The sequence below is a fragment of the Canis lupus genome, chromosome 12, assembly GCF_003254725.2.
Source record: "Canis lupus dingo isolate Sandy chromosome 12, ASM325472v2, whole genome shotgun sequence".
Classification (NCBI taxonomy): domain Eukaryota; kingdom Metazoa; phylum Chordata; class Mammalia; order Carnivora; family Canidae; genus Canis; species Canis lupus.
The window spans coordinates 67,487,021-67,502,749 of NC_064254.1; the positions used below are offsets into that span (position 1 = coordinate 67,487,021).

The 15,729-nt window shown below is 45.9% G+C and overlaps 2 long non-coding RNA genes across 4 annotated transcripts in view; one reads left to right on the top strand and one right to left on the bottom strand.

Annotated features, from left to right (window-relative positions):
- The first annotated feature begins 245 nt into the window (after window positions 1-245).
- Window positions 246-15,729, top strand: part of LOC112658673 (uncharacterized) — a 41,528-nt gene continuing 26,044 nt past the window's right edge. Inside the window, exons 1-3 of one of the 2 annotated variants that reach the window (XR_007401360.1) lie at window positions 246-384; window positions 528-1,593; window positions 1,941-2,176. This is a non-coding gene — a long non-coding RNA (uncharacterized LOC112658673). Of the gene's footprint in view, window positions 385-527; window positions 1,594-1,940; window positions 2,177-15,729 lie in introns of those variants that run through there. The other variant, XR_004804447.2, reaches the window with a different exon arrangement.
- On the bottom strand, window positions 4,081-9,759 carry LOC112658674 (uncharacterized). Of its 2 annotated transcripts, none has more exons than XR_007401364.1 (4): window positions 8,828-9,759; window positions 8,378-8,644; window positions 6,434-6,577; window positions 4,081-5,247 (listed from the first exon to the last, which is right to left on the bottom strand). It is a non-coding gene; the product is annotated as an uncharacterized LOC112658674 (long non-coding RNA). The 2 variants fall into 2 exon arrangements; XR_003135884.3 differs by having other exon boundaries at window positions 8,789-9,759.

The following is a 15,729-nucleotide window of genomic DNA, read 5'->3' on the forward strand; positions in this document are numbered from 1 at the left end:
TTAGCTCAACCTGCACCTCCCATTTACCAGCAAAGAAACTGAGATGGGGAAAGGGCCTGCCTTTGTTTGGCCGACTCTAAGCTGGGCCACTTTTCTTAACTTCAGATAAAAGTTGTTTTGAGGGCAGCCCCAGTGGTGCAGTGGTTTGGCACTGCTTGCAGCCTGGGGTGTGATCCTGGAGACCCGGGATCGAGTCCCACATCGGGCTCCCTGAATGGAGCCTGCTTCTCCCTCTGCCTGTGTCTCTGCCTCTCTCTCTGTGTCTATGAATAAATAAAAATAAAATCTTAAAAAAAAAGGAAAGTTGTTTTGAAATAAATGAGCTCCCAGGAGAAAAGAAGGAGCCTGAGGAACTTCAAATCAAGGCTCCTGTGTGTCAAAGGAGTAAGTAGAGTCAGTTGCTCTCACTGTCCTCATCATTTCAACATTTTCCATGTTTAGTGCCTGGAATGATGTTGGCCCCTTACCTCAATTTTGGCATTAATGAAGAGGCTTTCATTCCTTCCTGCCATCCTCTACTGCATCAGACTCCTAGAAGGATGCTGTGGAATCTCAGAACCAGGAAGAGGCAGATAGTAGAACTGGAATTGGAGCTCATATCTCGGAGCCTGAAGGGATCGTCTGAAGCAAATGCATCATTGTATAGACAAGGCAAGAGACCAGACAGGCTCGCCGGTGCACCCAACAAGGGCAAATATCTTGGTTTTGCGCGCGGATGCCCATGTCTGAGAGACAACGTGTTTCAGTTGTTAAACAGCTCTTCATGATGTTGTATTTTCAATAGATGTTCACTTCACTATGTTGTTTATGTGCAGGAACCACTTCACACCCAACTGAGTTTCTGTGTCAGACACTTCTCCAAGTAGTTTTGTCCATGTTTTCTGTGCACTTATAACAGTCTGTTTTGCTTGTTTATTCATGCAGCAGAGTGAAAATTCCCAACAGAAACCTGGGGTCACAGTGAAAGGAAGTTTTGGAGAGGAGGACCAACGCCAGAGAGGAGGAGGAGGAAGGAAGGAAGCAATGAGAGCCATAAGCCCATTTCTCAGGTCACTTCAAAAGCCTCCAATTCAAGACACTGAGCAGATAAGTATCTATTTTTCTTTGCTTAGGAACTGCCCCTCCCCATTTACTGCATTACAATACTAAGCACATGCTTCTCAGCACGTAAAAAGCCAGGGACAGTCCAGGTTTTGATGCAGGGGGCAAACTTTGCTTTGCCTTGTTGACCAGCCATCACAATGGGGCCTTTCATTGCAGAAGCACATGGTTCCGGGCAACGTGACCTAAGAGCTGGCAAGGGCTCTGGGCGGCACAAAGGAACGGAACTTGTCTTTGTGCTGGGAGTGCAGTGTTAGTATTTGCAGTGGCCCCTCGGTTCAGGATGTGGGCACTGGTCTGTGCCACTCAGTGGCACCTTTACCCTGTTCCCACACCTCTGCAACCAATGGGTGGCCAGAGTGGGCCAGGTTCCTGGAAGAGGAGGTGGGGCAAAGTCCACCTGGGGAGACACACTTGTGTACATCTAAGGCAATTCTCCAGTGGTCAGAAAACTCCTCTGTGCAGATTGTGGTCATTATTTTCACTTCCTTGGTGAGCATGTAAATTTTTAGAGAGAGTTAAAATCTGAAAGTGGAGCATTTTCACATTGGCCAAAGTGGGGAGATAAAATTGGGTCATCGGGAAGAGCCTCGTGGCAAAATACATCTCGTATCCCACTGAATGAAGAACTATTTCAAACACTGTCCTTAAGGCAATTTAATGGGTGCTACTTAAGACCCCTCACACTGTCCCCTACTGCATGAAGTGGTGTCTCCAGGGACTTTTTAGCTCACTCCTCAGGAAAAGGCCTCCATTTGGACGAGGTGGAGGCAGGCAGCAGGGGACAGCTGGACTGGAGTAGGGTTCTATCCATGGACTAACCTTCACTTCTTCCTCAGGGCAGCAAAATACTAACCTGGCCTTCTTCAGACAGCAACCCCCAAACCTGAGGAGGTCCTGATGTGTTTTCCAAATGTCAGTTCATCATAGTCAGCACGGTTTGGGGGCCTGACTGGAAATGGTGCTCATCATCCGGAATTAACTAAACTTCTACTACACGTACTGCAGACGTGCTGCTATCCTCCAGTATCACCATTTCACTGAGAACCAGTCACCAAGAACTATTAATGACAAGGTAAATGAGGTTTATCCAACCCTGTAGTACTTTTTATTAGGCTCTTCCATGCAGTGTCTCGTTTAATGTTCACAACACCATTGGGGTGGGTGGGTGGGGGACCAGCCTCTTACAGAGGAGGAGATGGCTTCAGGGAGTCAAGAGGCCCAGGATCACAGGACTAGAGCCAGGGCTCCCGCCCAGCGATCCACCCACCACGCACTTACCCACCAGCTGTGGTAGGAGCCACGGAATAGGGGCAGGAGGCAGAAAACAGGAAGAGGCAGGAAGGCGAGGTTGTCATGAAGGTTGTGGCTCAGGCGACATCCCTGTGAATCTCTCAGAGCCCGATGGTGGGGGATCCCTCTCCACTACCCCAGGCAGAGAGACCAGGGAGAGAAAGACAAAACACAAAAAACCAAAAAAAACTCCTGCTCGAAAAGAAGGAGCCAGCAGAGGAGTGTCGATGGCCCCGCATGGGTGAGGCGCTGGTTTATGCTCTTTGTCTCCCCCCTCCCTGGCTAAGTCCCCACCCCTCCCCACCCCCCCCACCCCCGTCTCCCTGGCTAAGTCCCCCCCAAACCCCCTCGCTAAGGCTCCCCTGGGCTCCTGGCTAAGGCCTCCCCTGGCTAAGCGCCCCCGGCCCCTGTGGCTAAGACTCCCCACGAACCCCTGGCTAAGGCCCCCCCCACCCCCCTGGCTAAGGCCCCCCGGCCCCCCTCGTTAAGCGCCCCCTGGCCCGGGCGAGCCTGGCCGCAGGACGGCTGAGCGGAGACCCGCTGCTTGCCGCTCGCCAGGCTCTGCGGGTGGAGGAGGACGGAAGGCAGACGGACAGACGGACGGACGGATGCTGAGGCTTCCAGGTTAGGCGAGAACACAGAAGAAAGAACAGGTTGCAAATGATTGTTCTGAAATAGCTACTCCCAGGTCCCTACAGCCCCGGGCACGGCGGGGTGGGGGGGTCCGGGGGGTCCGGCTCCCCTGCAACCCCCGCCGCCGCCGCGTTTTCCTGGAGGCTCTGAGAGCATCAGGCTTTAAAACACAGGTGCGGGACGCCGGGGTGGCTCAGCAGTTGGGCGTCTGCCTTGGGCCCAGGGCACAATCCTGGGGACCCACGTCGGGCTCCCTGCATGGGGCCTGCTTCTCCCTCTGCCTGTGGCTCTGCCCCACCCCCTTTGTGTCTCTCATGAATAAATAAATAAAATCTTAAAAAAAAAAAAAAAAAGCAAAGACCATTAAACTTACAGAAGAAAATTTTAAAAAAATAAAAAAAATAAAAAAAATAAAACACAGATGCGCTGTTTGCTGCGGTGTTGGGGCGGGAGGCCGCCAGCCCGGGGCCGGGTCGGGGGACCGAGGCCGAGGCCGAGCCCCCCCCGCGCCCCGGTCCACCTGCGCCCCGCCGACCCGCGTCCCGGGGGCGTCCCGGTCACCGAGGCCGCATCCCGGGGGCATCCCGGTCACCGAGGCCGCATCTTGGGGGCATCCCGGTCACCGAGGGCGCCAGACTGTGAAGGCGGTGGGAGCTGGCACCACGGAGCCTCCCCAGGGGCTCTGAGAAGCTCAGCGCGGCGATGGCAGGGGCCTGGGGCCAGGTGCCTCCGCGCCCGCCTAGGCCCGCACCTGCGGGGAGCCTGGCTCTGCGGGGCGGGGGGAGCCCCCTCGTCGCCTCCGGGAGGCAAACCCTAGACGCGGGCAGATCCTTCTGCCGCGAGCCCTGGGCGGCGCCTGGCACCTGCAGGACACGGGCTCCCGGGGGTCCAGCTGCAAACCTGGCCCGGGGCGCAGCCTGCGGCTCCGCACGCACAGGCATTGCCGCCTAAGGCCTGCTGGCCCTCAGGGGTCCTGACCACCACTGAGCTGTTCACCTGGCTTCAAAGGGAAAAAATAAAACATAAATAAATAAATAAATAAATAAATAAATAAATAAATAAATAAATAAATACAGGATAGCGCCTAGTGTATTTTTAATGAAGCTGAATTTGTTCAATTTCGGAGAACTACCATTTGTTCTAGGATTATGTCCTTTCTACTCTTTTTGGTAGAAAGGACTTATTTTTAAGAAACAGATGGGACAATGTAATAGATGATAACATTTGTGGCTTTTTTTTTTTTTTTTGTCAAAGCAAAATATGGCAATACTATGTTGGTCTTCCCTTTTGTCTGTGAGTTTGGTTTTTGTTTTGTTTTTTGTTTTATGTGTGCAGTAGCTTAAGGATAGTCACAAATTCTTTGGCGCGTCTCCCATTGAGAGGTGCATCTAATTTGTCTCCCCTTGAATCTGGGGGCTGGCCTTATCGATTCACTTGGCTAATAAAATAGAGTGGGCATAACTAATAGTTGAGAACTTCTGCAACTAGGTCATAGGAAGCCTTGCAGCTTCCTCCTAGGCTTTCTGGAACACTTACTTATGGAACCCAACTGCCATGCTGTTGGAATGCCCAAGAAGCCATGAGGAGAGGCCCATAGAGAAAGGAAGCAAGGCCCCTGGCCAGTACTGGACGAGGTCCTAACTGAGCCAGCACCAACCTGCCAGACGTGGAGCGAGCCCTTTTGGAAGAGGATCCTTCAGCTCCAGTTGAGCTGCCACAACCGATACTTACATGGATCAGAGATGAATTCCACCAACCTTGCCCGAACTGCAGATTTGTGAGGAAAATAAATAATTTTTGTTGCTTCAAACCACTGAGTTTGGGAGTGATTTGGTACACAGAAATAGATAACCACAACAGCTTGTTTGTCTAAACAGTTTGTGAAATTCAAAAATCTGAGAACTGCTGGTTCATGTTGTTTGTTAAACATCTATATTGGGCCGAATAATGGGTCTCCCCCCCTCCCCGCCGAGAAGTCCATGATCTAATCTCCAGCATCTGTGAATATGTTCTGTTACACAGCCAAGGGGAATTAAGGTTACAGATAGAATTAAGATTGCCAATCAGACCTTAAAATGGGGAGACTTTTCTGGATTATTCGGGTGGACCCAATCACAGAGGTCCTTCAGGGCAGAAGAGGAGGTCAGATGAAGGATGAGAACTTGACCTGCTGCTGCTGGCTTTGAAGATGGAAGAAGGACTACAGATGGCCCCTCGAAGCTGGAAGAGGCAAGAGAACAGAGTCTTCCATAAAATATCCAGAAAGGAACGCAGCCCTGCCAACCCCTTGATTTTAGCCCAATGAGGACCTGTGTCAGATTTCTGAGTTCCAGACTGTGAGAACATACATCTGTGTTGCTTACAGGCACTAAATGTGTTGTAATTTGTTACAAAACCCTAGAGAATGAATACAGTGCCTAGCCTGTGCTACTATGTACCCTTGACCTCTTAGGGTCAGAATAGATGGTTAAATCTACTTGAAGATCTTGTATAGCCCCTATTTTAGAGATATAGAAGCCTAAAGATTCTAAGGTCAAACAGCTAATTTGTAACATAGCCAGGACTAGAACTTAGGTGCTCTCAAATTTAAACTCCTTGAGGAAAGGAAATTTGGGGGATGATGGGGACTTCTGTTTGGTTCACCACTCTGTCCTCAGCATCTAGAACAGTGCCTGGCACATGGTGGGGTTTTGTTTTGTTTTGTTTTGTTTTTTCTGGTGGGTATGTTTTGAATGAAAGAGTAAAAATCAATTCCTACACGCTCCGCTGTAGTAGCCATTTCCTCCAGCAAAGTCACCAAAGGACAAAATCCATAGCTTCGTTAAAAATAAACAGGGCAGCCCAGGTGGCTCAGCGGTTTAGCACCGCCTTCAGCCCAGGGTGTGATCCCGGGGTCCCGGGATCGAGTCCCACGTCCATCTCCCTGCATGGAGCCTGCTTCTCCCTCTGCCTGTGTCTCTGCCTCTCTCTGTGTATCTCTCATGAGTAAATAAATAAAATCTTAAAAAAAAAAAAAAAATCTCCATCACATCTTCTGTTTTACATCAGATTATGTGGCTTTTAACTATGTTCTGTGTTTGAAGCCCATCATTCGCTTAATTTTAATTATAAATTATATATTTTTATATAGATACATGGCCCAAATTTTTTTAAGTATGAAAGAATACAATGAAAAACAAATCTCATTTTCATCCCAGTCTTTACGGGTCACCACAGTTACCATGTTCTCATGCATTCTCCCAGACATCAGGCCATATCTTTGAGACTTGAAGCTGAGCAGTTTTATGTCCACGGTAGTCACTGGATTTTTACATTCTTGGCACCTCTCTTGTCATTTGTTACTTTGGCTCTGAAAGAATCTGAGCTACTCCCTATTTTTGGACAAGACCCACCCAACAAGCCTCACCTGGCCCGAGGTGGAGGTCAGGGGTCTTCTGTGGTGCCAGGGCTCACCCAGACCTCTGGGAATAAGGTCTATGGTGGTTATTTAGCTCCAGGGCTGGTTAGTTGGGGCCCAGGCGACTCTGATGGTGTGTCCCACATGCCAGAGCTGGTGGAAGAGACATGAAGATCTCAGAGGTGCCCTCCTGACACTCTCTATGGAGGTTGATGTATACACGATATCCTGCTTCAACCCCTGGGCACTGATTTAGTTCAAGAGGCAAACTGGCTTCTTTTCATGAACCACCCAGTCCAAGGGGTAGCGGGTGATTATCTCAAAATGCTAAGTGAAAGGGACGCCTGGGGGGCTCAGTGCTTGAGGATCTGCCTTTGGCTCAGGTCATGACCCCGGGGTCCTAGGATCGAGTACCACATCGGGCTCCTTACAGGGAGTCTGCTTCTCCCTCTGCCTGTGTCTCTGCCTCTCTCTCTGTGTCTCTCATGAATAAATGCATAAAATCTTACCCCAGAAAAAGATGCTAAGTGAAAAGGTGGAAGCAAGGAACTGTAATGCCCGTCAGCCTTCCTCAGACATTCCACCCCAGCCCAGGCGAGAAGCCCTATTACACTCTCTTAGCACTGCACGCACCACCCCTTGCAGCTCTGTCTCCCCTTACTTGCATTTACGATACTATCACACCAAAAAAAGTTTGCAGCAAGTACAACTAATTACAGTGTAAGTATTTGATTAAAGTCTAAGAACACGTCATTTAGACTAGAAGCCTCCTGAGGGCAAGGACGGTGCCTCTTTGTCTCATGACTGTATCTCCACCCCTAATGCGCTTTGTGGCAAGTGGGTGCACAACACAAATGTGCTGAGTGAGTAATGAATGAGCCAAGAGCCAACCTTCGTGCCGAACGCCAGGCACCCACGAGGGCTCGATAGGTACTTATTCTTTCAGTTCTTACAACAGCCTTATGAAAACAGGCTGTAGTAGTATCCCCCTTTGCATAGAAGGAAACTGAGGCAGAGGAGCTTGAGTAACTTGGCCCTGACTGCACGGCGAATGGCAGCCTGGCCCAGAGCCGACCTGTTCAACCACCACATGGCACTGCCTTTCAGTGAAGTTCGGGGCAGGCGCCCGACAGCAGAGGCGCAGAAGCCACATGAAGGAACCAGAGCTCGTGGGGCCCAGAGAGGAGCAGCAGGTGCAAGTCCGGGGGCTCGGGAAGCAGGGGAGAGCCGCGCACCAGTCGCCGGGCGGCCCATCCCAGGGCGGCTGAAAGCCTGACCTTCAGGCCTAGGGGTTTCTGCTCCCATTCCTCCTGCGCGCCTGGCCTCGACGGGAGGCCGAGCCTTTGCAGGAGAGGACGGGCAGGGCCAGCTGCCTCAGGCCCAGGCCTCACCCCACGGTCAGCCTCAGGGGACTGCGGACACAGGCACCCTGCCACCGCCCAGGCCCTGGCCTCAGTGGGCCTCTGCAGCCTCCTCTGCCTGCCCCGGCGGCTCCGGGCCCGCCCGCCTCCCCGGGCCCCAGGCCTCTCATACCTGACTCGCCCCATAAATGGGCTCTTCTCACTCTCAGTTTCTGTCTCGTGGCCTCTTCCCCATCAGCCACCCTCCAGCCTCCCACTGGGCTTGTCAGAAGTTTCTTTTTTTGAAAGATTTTATGTATTCATGAGATGCCCAGAGAGAGGCAGAGGGAGAAGCAGGCTCCCCGCGGGGAGCCCGATGCGGGACTCGATCCCGGGACCCGGGGTCGCGGCCTGGGCCCAAGGCAGGCGCTCCACGGCTGAGCCCCCCAGGGGCCCCTTGTCAGAAGGTCCTGAGGCAGCAGCGGCAGCCCTCGCATTAGTGCTCCTCCCAGTAAATGGGATCCAGCACCTCCTCCCTTTCCGTTGGGGTGTCCTGTGCGCTGCTCCTTGCCATTTTGTGTGCTGTGCATGGGAGCCGCGGCCCGAGCCTTACCTGCGTGAAGTCAGCCAGGCTGCAGCATGGGGTTCTTGGGTATTTGTGATTCAGCCCGGAGCCCAAGCACCCAACCAGAGCTGTTCTTTGACAGGAATCCAGAGGCAGTTTCTAGGTCTGGTGGAGAGATGGCTTCACAGTGTGGGCCTCAGCCTGCAGGAGGACCTGGAACTCTCCGCAGTTGGTCCCCTGAACCGGCTCTGGGTCCCTTTGCCAGTGACCTTGAATACGAGCCCCTGGTTGTCCTCTTCTACAGTCATTAGCACTCTGGACATAGAAGCAAATGCATTCTTGTTAAAGGGATTTGGGGGCAGTGTCACACGGATGGGGAGGCATTTGGGCCCACGTAGAGAGAGGGAAGGACCCCGCCCATCGCAGGCCCGGCTCTGCCCCAGCCGGCGCCCTGCTCACCGTGGCATCAGCGCCAGCTCTGTGGTCGGCCCCACGCACCTGCTCTCCAAGTGAGCCCACTCTGGTCCCAAGTGAGGAGCGAGAGGCTGTGTCACCAGAGCTGCGAGCCGGGGTTCCGGGGAAGATAGGAGGTTACTAAGGTGAAAAAGCCTTCTCTTTACCAACCATCATCCCCTTCTCCAAATGCAACCCCAAACATAAAGTAAGATATGAAATTAAATAAAATGTAGGATCCCTACGGGGGCGTTCAGAGGCAGACCAGTTCTCCCCAGCAGACGCTACTCCAAAAGCACAAAAACCTCATTCTGTTTTGGTGCGAGAGCAACTGTCTGTTCATAATAATGTTCAAGGTCCCTGCTGAGAATGGGGAATGAATTAAAATACTTGGGAATTTCTCTTCTCTGCAGGGGCCATGCCATTTTTTAAAAGTGCCATTTTGAGGATTTCGCGATCACGTTTCCTTTAAAGAGGAGGTAGGTCCCTTGACTCATATCCATGTGCAAACGCTCCCAGCCCCCATCGTTTGGGAAAAGTGGCTCCTCCGGAGGGTTGGGGGGTTGGGAAGCCCGTGGCCGTCCTGTGGCTGAGAACTGTGCCTCCCCTGCCTGTTGAGGGAAAGAGGAGAGGGCATCCTGTCACACTTACTGTATCCAATTTCTTTGCTCCGTGCTTTCATTTTATCTTTTACTTTGTAGAAAATGAGAAGTGTCTTTTTTGTCTTTGTGAATCTTTCATCCAAACCAGCATTTCTTCTACTCTCTGGCTACTCCAGAAAAATACGGAAAGAAAATTCTTTGTATGCCTTTGAAATAATAATATTTAAATTCTTGTTGAAGCAGTAAGCCATGTGCATTATTGGAAATTTAGAGAAAAACAAACTGCCCATCATCTCAGGATCCAGAGACAATCATTACTCATAATTTGGATCACCAAAATCAACCTGTCTAGGTCCTGATGGTCCTTTTGGTTCATACTGCTGGATGTGATTTGCTAATTTTTGTTAAGGATTTTTACATGTATGTTCATGAGGAGTTTGGGTCTATAGTTTATGTATGTGTGTGTGATATTTTGTCAGGTTTTGGTATCAGGATAATGCTTCTCTAATAAATCAAGTTAGAATGTGTTTCCTCCTCTTCTGTATTCTGGAAGAGATTGTGTAGAGTTGGTATTATTCCTTAAATATTAGTAGAATTTGCCAGTGAAAACATTTATACCTACAGTTTATTTTATTGAAATTTTTAAACTACAAATTCAATTTCTTATTATAGATTTATACAGAATTTCTCTTTCTTCTTGAGTCAGTTTTGGTAATGTGTCTTTTCATGATATTCCTAGAAAATCCTTTCATTTTATCAGGGGTGCCTGGCTGGCTCAGTTGGTAGGGCATGCGACCCTTGATCTCAGGGTTGTGAGTTCGAGCCCCACATTGGGTGTAGAGATTACTTAAAATAAAATAATAAATAAAATTTTAAAATAAAATCTTTAAAATAAAAAATACCTTTACCAGATTGGTAGTAATATCCCCTCTTTCATTGCTGATTTTGATAATTTGTCTTCCCTCTTTCTTTTAAATTTCTTTTAAAGATTTAAAAAAATCTTTTCAAAGTACATAGTTTGGCTTAATTGAATTGATTTTCTGTATTTACTGTTTTCTATTTTATTGATTTTTACATTAATCTTTATTTTTTTCCCTTTCTTCTGCTTACTTAAGGTTTCATTTGCTCTTTTTTTGCTCTTTTTTTTAATAATTTTTTAAGGTGAACGTTGAGGTAATTGGCTCATAATACTTCTTTTTATTTTTTTTTAAAGATTTATTTTTATTTACTTATGATAGACATAGAGAGAGAGAGAGAGGCAGAGACACAGGCAGAGGGAGAAGCAGGCTCCACGCCGGGAGCCCGATGCGGGACTCGATCCCGGGACTCCAGGATTGCACCCTGGGCCAAAGGCAGGTGCCAAATCCCTGAGCCACCCAGGGATCCCCATACTTCTTCTTTTTAAATGATTTATTTATTTTAGAGAGAGAGCACACAAGCGAGCATGGTGGGGAGGAACAGAGGGATAAGGAGATAGAATCTCAAGCAGACTCAGTGCTGAGTGTGAGGGGGCTTGATCCCGTGACCCTGAAATCATGAACTGAGCTGAAACCAAGAGTGGATGCTTATCCTGACTGTGCTACTCAAGTGCCCCAATATTCTTTCTTCTTTAATAGAAGGATTTGGTGTTATAGATTCCTCCGAACCACTGCTTTAGCTGCAATTCATACATTTTAATATGTTGTGTTTTATTTTAAATCCATTATGTTTTGAAATTTCCTTTTTAAAAAAAAAAAAAGGTTTTATTTACTTATTTATCTGAGAGAATGGGAAGGGACAGAAAGAGAGGGAGAGAGAGAGTCTCAAGCAGACTCTGCCCTGAGTGCAGAGCTCAAATGAGGCTCCATCTCATGACTCTGAGATCATGACCTGAGCCCAAATCAAGAGTCAGACAATCAACTGAGCCACCCACATGCCTCTCTTGTTTTTTAAGCAGGCTCCACGCTCAGTCCTCACACTCATGACCCCGAGACTAAGACCTGAGCTGAAACAAAGAGTCAGATGTTTAACTGACCGAACTACCGAGGCAGCCACGAAATTCCCTTCTTGATTTCTTCTATTGTCCCTGGGTTATTTAGAAGTTCTTTGTTGAATATCCAAATATTTGGAGAACTCCTGTTTCTTACTGTTGATGATCTTTTTAACTCCACTGTGGTCAGAGAACATCTTTTGAATAATTTCAGTCATTTTCAATTTATTTAGCTTTGTTTTAGGACCTATTATATGATCTATCCTGGAGAATACTTTGTGTACAGTCTAAAAGGACATGTATTCTGGGTCACCTGGCTGGCTCAGTCAGTAGAGCATGTGACTCTTGATTTTAGAGTTGTAAGTTCAAGCCCCATGTTGGGCATAGAGATTACTCAAAAATAAATCATTAAAAAAATAAATAAAAGGATGCGTATTCCACTGCTGTTAGAATTTTTAAGTCTCCTCTATCTTTATTCATTTTTGTCCAGTTAGTCTGTCAATTACCAAAAGGTGGGTATTGGAATCTCTAACAGTAGTCATGGAATTGTCAATTTCTTCCTTCAATTCTGTCAATTTTTGCTTTATATATTTTGAGGCTCTATTTGTTAGGTGTGTATACACTTATATCTACATGATTTATTGAGATTTTTAGTATTGTGAAATACCTCCCTTTGTTGTTTAATTTCTATATGTTGGAGGGGCTTTTGTTCTTCTTCTTCTTTTTTTTTTTTTTTGGCTTTTGTTCTTCTATTGCTCTTCTGCTGTTTTCTTTTGTGATAAAAATATTTTAAGTGCATTATCTTTATTTCTGACTTTAAAAGTATTCTTAGAATTTATCAGTGATTGCTCTAGGGATTAAAATTTTACCTTGTCATAATCTAGTTCAAGTGAATGCTGACTTAATTCCAGTAAAATATAGCAACTTTCCTCCAATATAACACATTCTCCCTTTCCTTTATGCTATTTCTGTTTGTAATTATGTATGTGATAATGATCAGCTTAATAGTAGTGTTACAGTTTTATAGAATATTGACTTTTAAAAAAATCAAGAGAAAAAATATATTTATAGTCTTTATATTTACTCACATGTTTACCATTCCCATGTTCTTCATTTTTTCCTTTTCTTTCTTTCTTTCTTTCTTTTTCTTTCTTCTTTCTTTTCACAATGAAAGTTTACATTTAGAATTAGCCAGCTGGACTCAGTTTAAACGATGTCAATTTTGTTGGCAACATCCAAAGCATCATGGTCAGGAGCCAAACATATGTCTTTTTCTGCCCATCAGGCCTGATCATGGTGTTGACCCTGACCACATCAGTGTCACAGAGCTTCCCCACAGCCTCTTTGATCTGGTGCTTGTTGGCCTTGGCATGACACCCACAATGAACAGTGTGTGGCTTTCTTTTTTTCTTTTTCTTTTTTTCTTTTCTTTTCTTTTTTAATTCAGACAGAGAGAGAGGCAGAGACACAGGCAGAGGGAGAAGCAGGCTCCATGCAGGAAGCCTGATGTGGGACTCAATCCCAGGTCTCCAGGATCACACCCGGGCTGCAGGCAGCGCTAAACCGCTGCACCACTGGGGCTGCCCAATGTGTGTGGCTTTCTTCTATCTTCTTCATGGCTGACTCGGTGGTTAGGGGGACCTTGATGATGGCATAGCGGTCAGGCTTGTTTCTCCCGGGGCACTCTTCCAAAGATAATCTGGATTCTCTTCACAGTGGTAATGTCTTGAGCTATTAGAAAGCAGGTGATGTGTGGATCTTTCCGCGTGTGGCTGTGGACACCTTTCAACACCACTTTTTTGGTCTTCAAAGCCTTTGCTTTGGCTTTAGGGAAGGAGCAGGGGTTTCCTTCTGGCTTTTGGCACCATCCTTGTGAAAGCCTTCATTTCTTCTTTGGATTCAGGTTAACACCTGGTGTCACTTCCTTTCAGCCTGAAGAACTTCCTTTAGCATTCCTTATGAAGCTGGTCAGCTAGCAACAAATTCTTTCAATCTTTATCTGGGAACGTCTTTGTTTCATTTTCATTGCTAAAGGATAGTTTTACTGGATGTAAAATTCTTGGTTAAGAGTTTTTCTTTTCTCTTTGAGCAATCTGAATAACTAATTCTATTCTGTTTTGGCCTCCAGGTTTCTGACAAGAAGTTGACCATTATTTTTCCCTTGTTTGTGATGAGATGTTTTCTTTCACTGGTTTCAAGTTTTTCCCTTGTATTTGCCTTCTAATAGTTTTGACTATGATGTGTCTAGGAGTGGATCTCTTTTTATATGTTCTGCTTGGAGTTTGTTGAACTTCTGGGTCTATAGATTACTGCTTTCATCAAATTTGAGAATTTTTCAGCCATTATGTCATGACGTATTATTCTGCCACTTTCTTTTAGCCTTCTGGGACACCCACTGCATGTATATTGGTATGCTTGATGCTATCCCACCAGTCTCTGAGGCTCTGTTTATTTTTCTTTAATATTTTTCCTCACTGTTCCTCAGATTGAATAATTCCTAATGATCCATATTCAAGTTCATTGATTTTTTTTTCTTCTGTGACCTCTTCCAGATTTTAAAAATTTTCTGTTTTTATATATTTCAACTCAAAATTCCCATTAGTTTCTTTTTTATAATGTCTACTTCTTTGTTGAGATTCTCTATTTGTCAAGTCATTGTCACTGAACTGTTCTAAAGGTGTAGTTTCCTTTAGTTCTTTGAATATATTTATAATAGCTATTTTGACTTTTTTCCCCTGCTAAATCTGGTTTCTGGGCCTACTCAGAGTTTCTGTTGTTTTATTTTGTTTTGAGTATGAGTCACATTTTTTAAGAGTATAAATCAGATTTCTGGTTTTTTCCCATGTCTCATCATTTTTCTTGAAAATTTGACATTTTAGAAAATATACTATAGCAACTCTGGATTCTAATTTCTTTTTCTGGGATGAGTATGTTGTTTTTATTAACTTGTCTGGACTTAATCTGTGGAATCTGTGTCTCCTGCAGTGTGTGGCCATGAATGTTTCATGGCCACACATGCTGTTTTATTATTTTTAATTCTTATGTTTAATTTTTAGCCAGGCCCCCAAAGCATTGTCCCTGTGTCTGCATAGTTTAGTGGTCAGCTGATGACTGGGAAGAGAGGTTCTGCTCAAACACCTTAAGCCTATAAGATCCATCCTCTGTTGATGGATTTGTGTGTGGGTTGAGGAATGCATTTAAAGGTCAGTCAGTTTTCAAGTCTGCCTGACTTGTATTTTGTTCCAGAATTTCTTGGCTCCCCTCTGTACATATGCATAGTGTCCTCGTCAACTAGGGATGCATGGAGAGCTTATACAGCTTTTTTATGGCTCTTATTTCTAGGATTTCCCCCATTAAATTTCTGACTCATCAGCCACTCTCTTCTAACCAGGACTGCAATCTCAGACCAGCAGCACTGCAAAGTATCTTTTTTCAATCCTACTGAGTTTGCTGCTTTAACTGACAACATTGCTGGGTATGAGTTTTTACCTTTCTTTCCAAATCTAATCTGCCCCTTTCTGACAGTAAGGCTGCTGGTTTTCACAGCCAGTATTGTGCTGGTAAAATTACCAGGCTAGATGTACTGGGGGCACAGGGAAGGGATCCCATGAAGGCCACAAATCCTCATCATTTTAACATAAAAGTTTAGCAGCTAAATGCTTCTCAATTTGTTCTTTCCTTTTGCTTAATTTCCCAAGCCCTGAAATTGGTTGTTTTTTGTTTGTTTGTTTGTTTGTTTTTACCATTTTGCTCAGTTTTATAGTTTTGGGGGGCAGGAGGGCTGAGAATTTGTCAACCTTTTCACTCTGCCATAGCCAGAAGTCCCACCCAATATATATTTTCAAAATATAATCACACTGCACATTCTGTTGTCTATACTGAAAAGTCAATCCTAGATTTTCAGTTTCATTTGTGCATTTGATAACTTGACTTATTTTAGTTACTTTTCTAAATTTCCAAATAGAACTTTGAGGACCACTACCTCCTTTGACCCAGGATCCCCTTAAAAACTCAAAGAAATTTTAAATGACCATTTGGTTAGGGGACCCCTAACCTGGACCCCTTAAGCCATAGGAGTAGGAGAAAGTTGTGACAGGGAAGGGAGGGGCAATTAATAAGATACTTTCAATATTTGAAAAACACACATGAGCATTGAACAATTACCAGACACAAGGCAAAGCTTACCACAATATCTCATTCCTAAGTTTTGGACTGGTATTACTTCAACTCACTATAAGGATTCTGTAATCTTATGCTGATCAGAGGTTTTTGTTGGTAGTTATAAATAGTGCCAGTTAACAAAAGTGGGAGAGTAAGCCAATTATTACCTAATAAAGCAGTTTATTTTAAACATGGGTGTGGGTCCAAGGGAACAA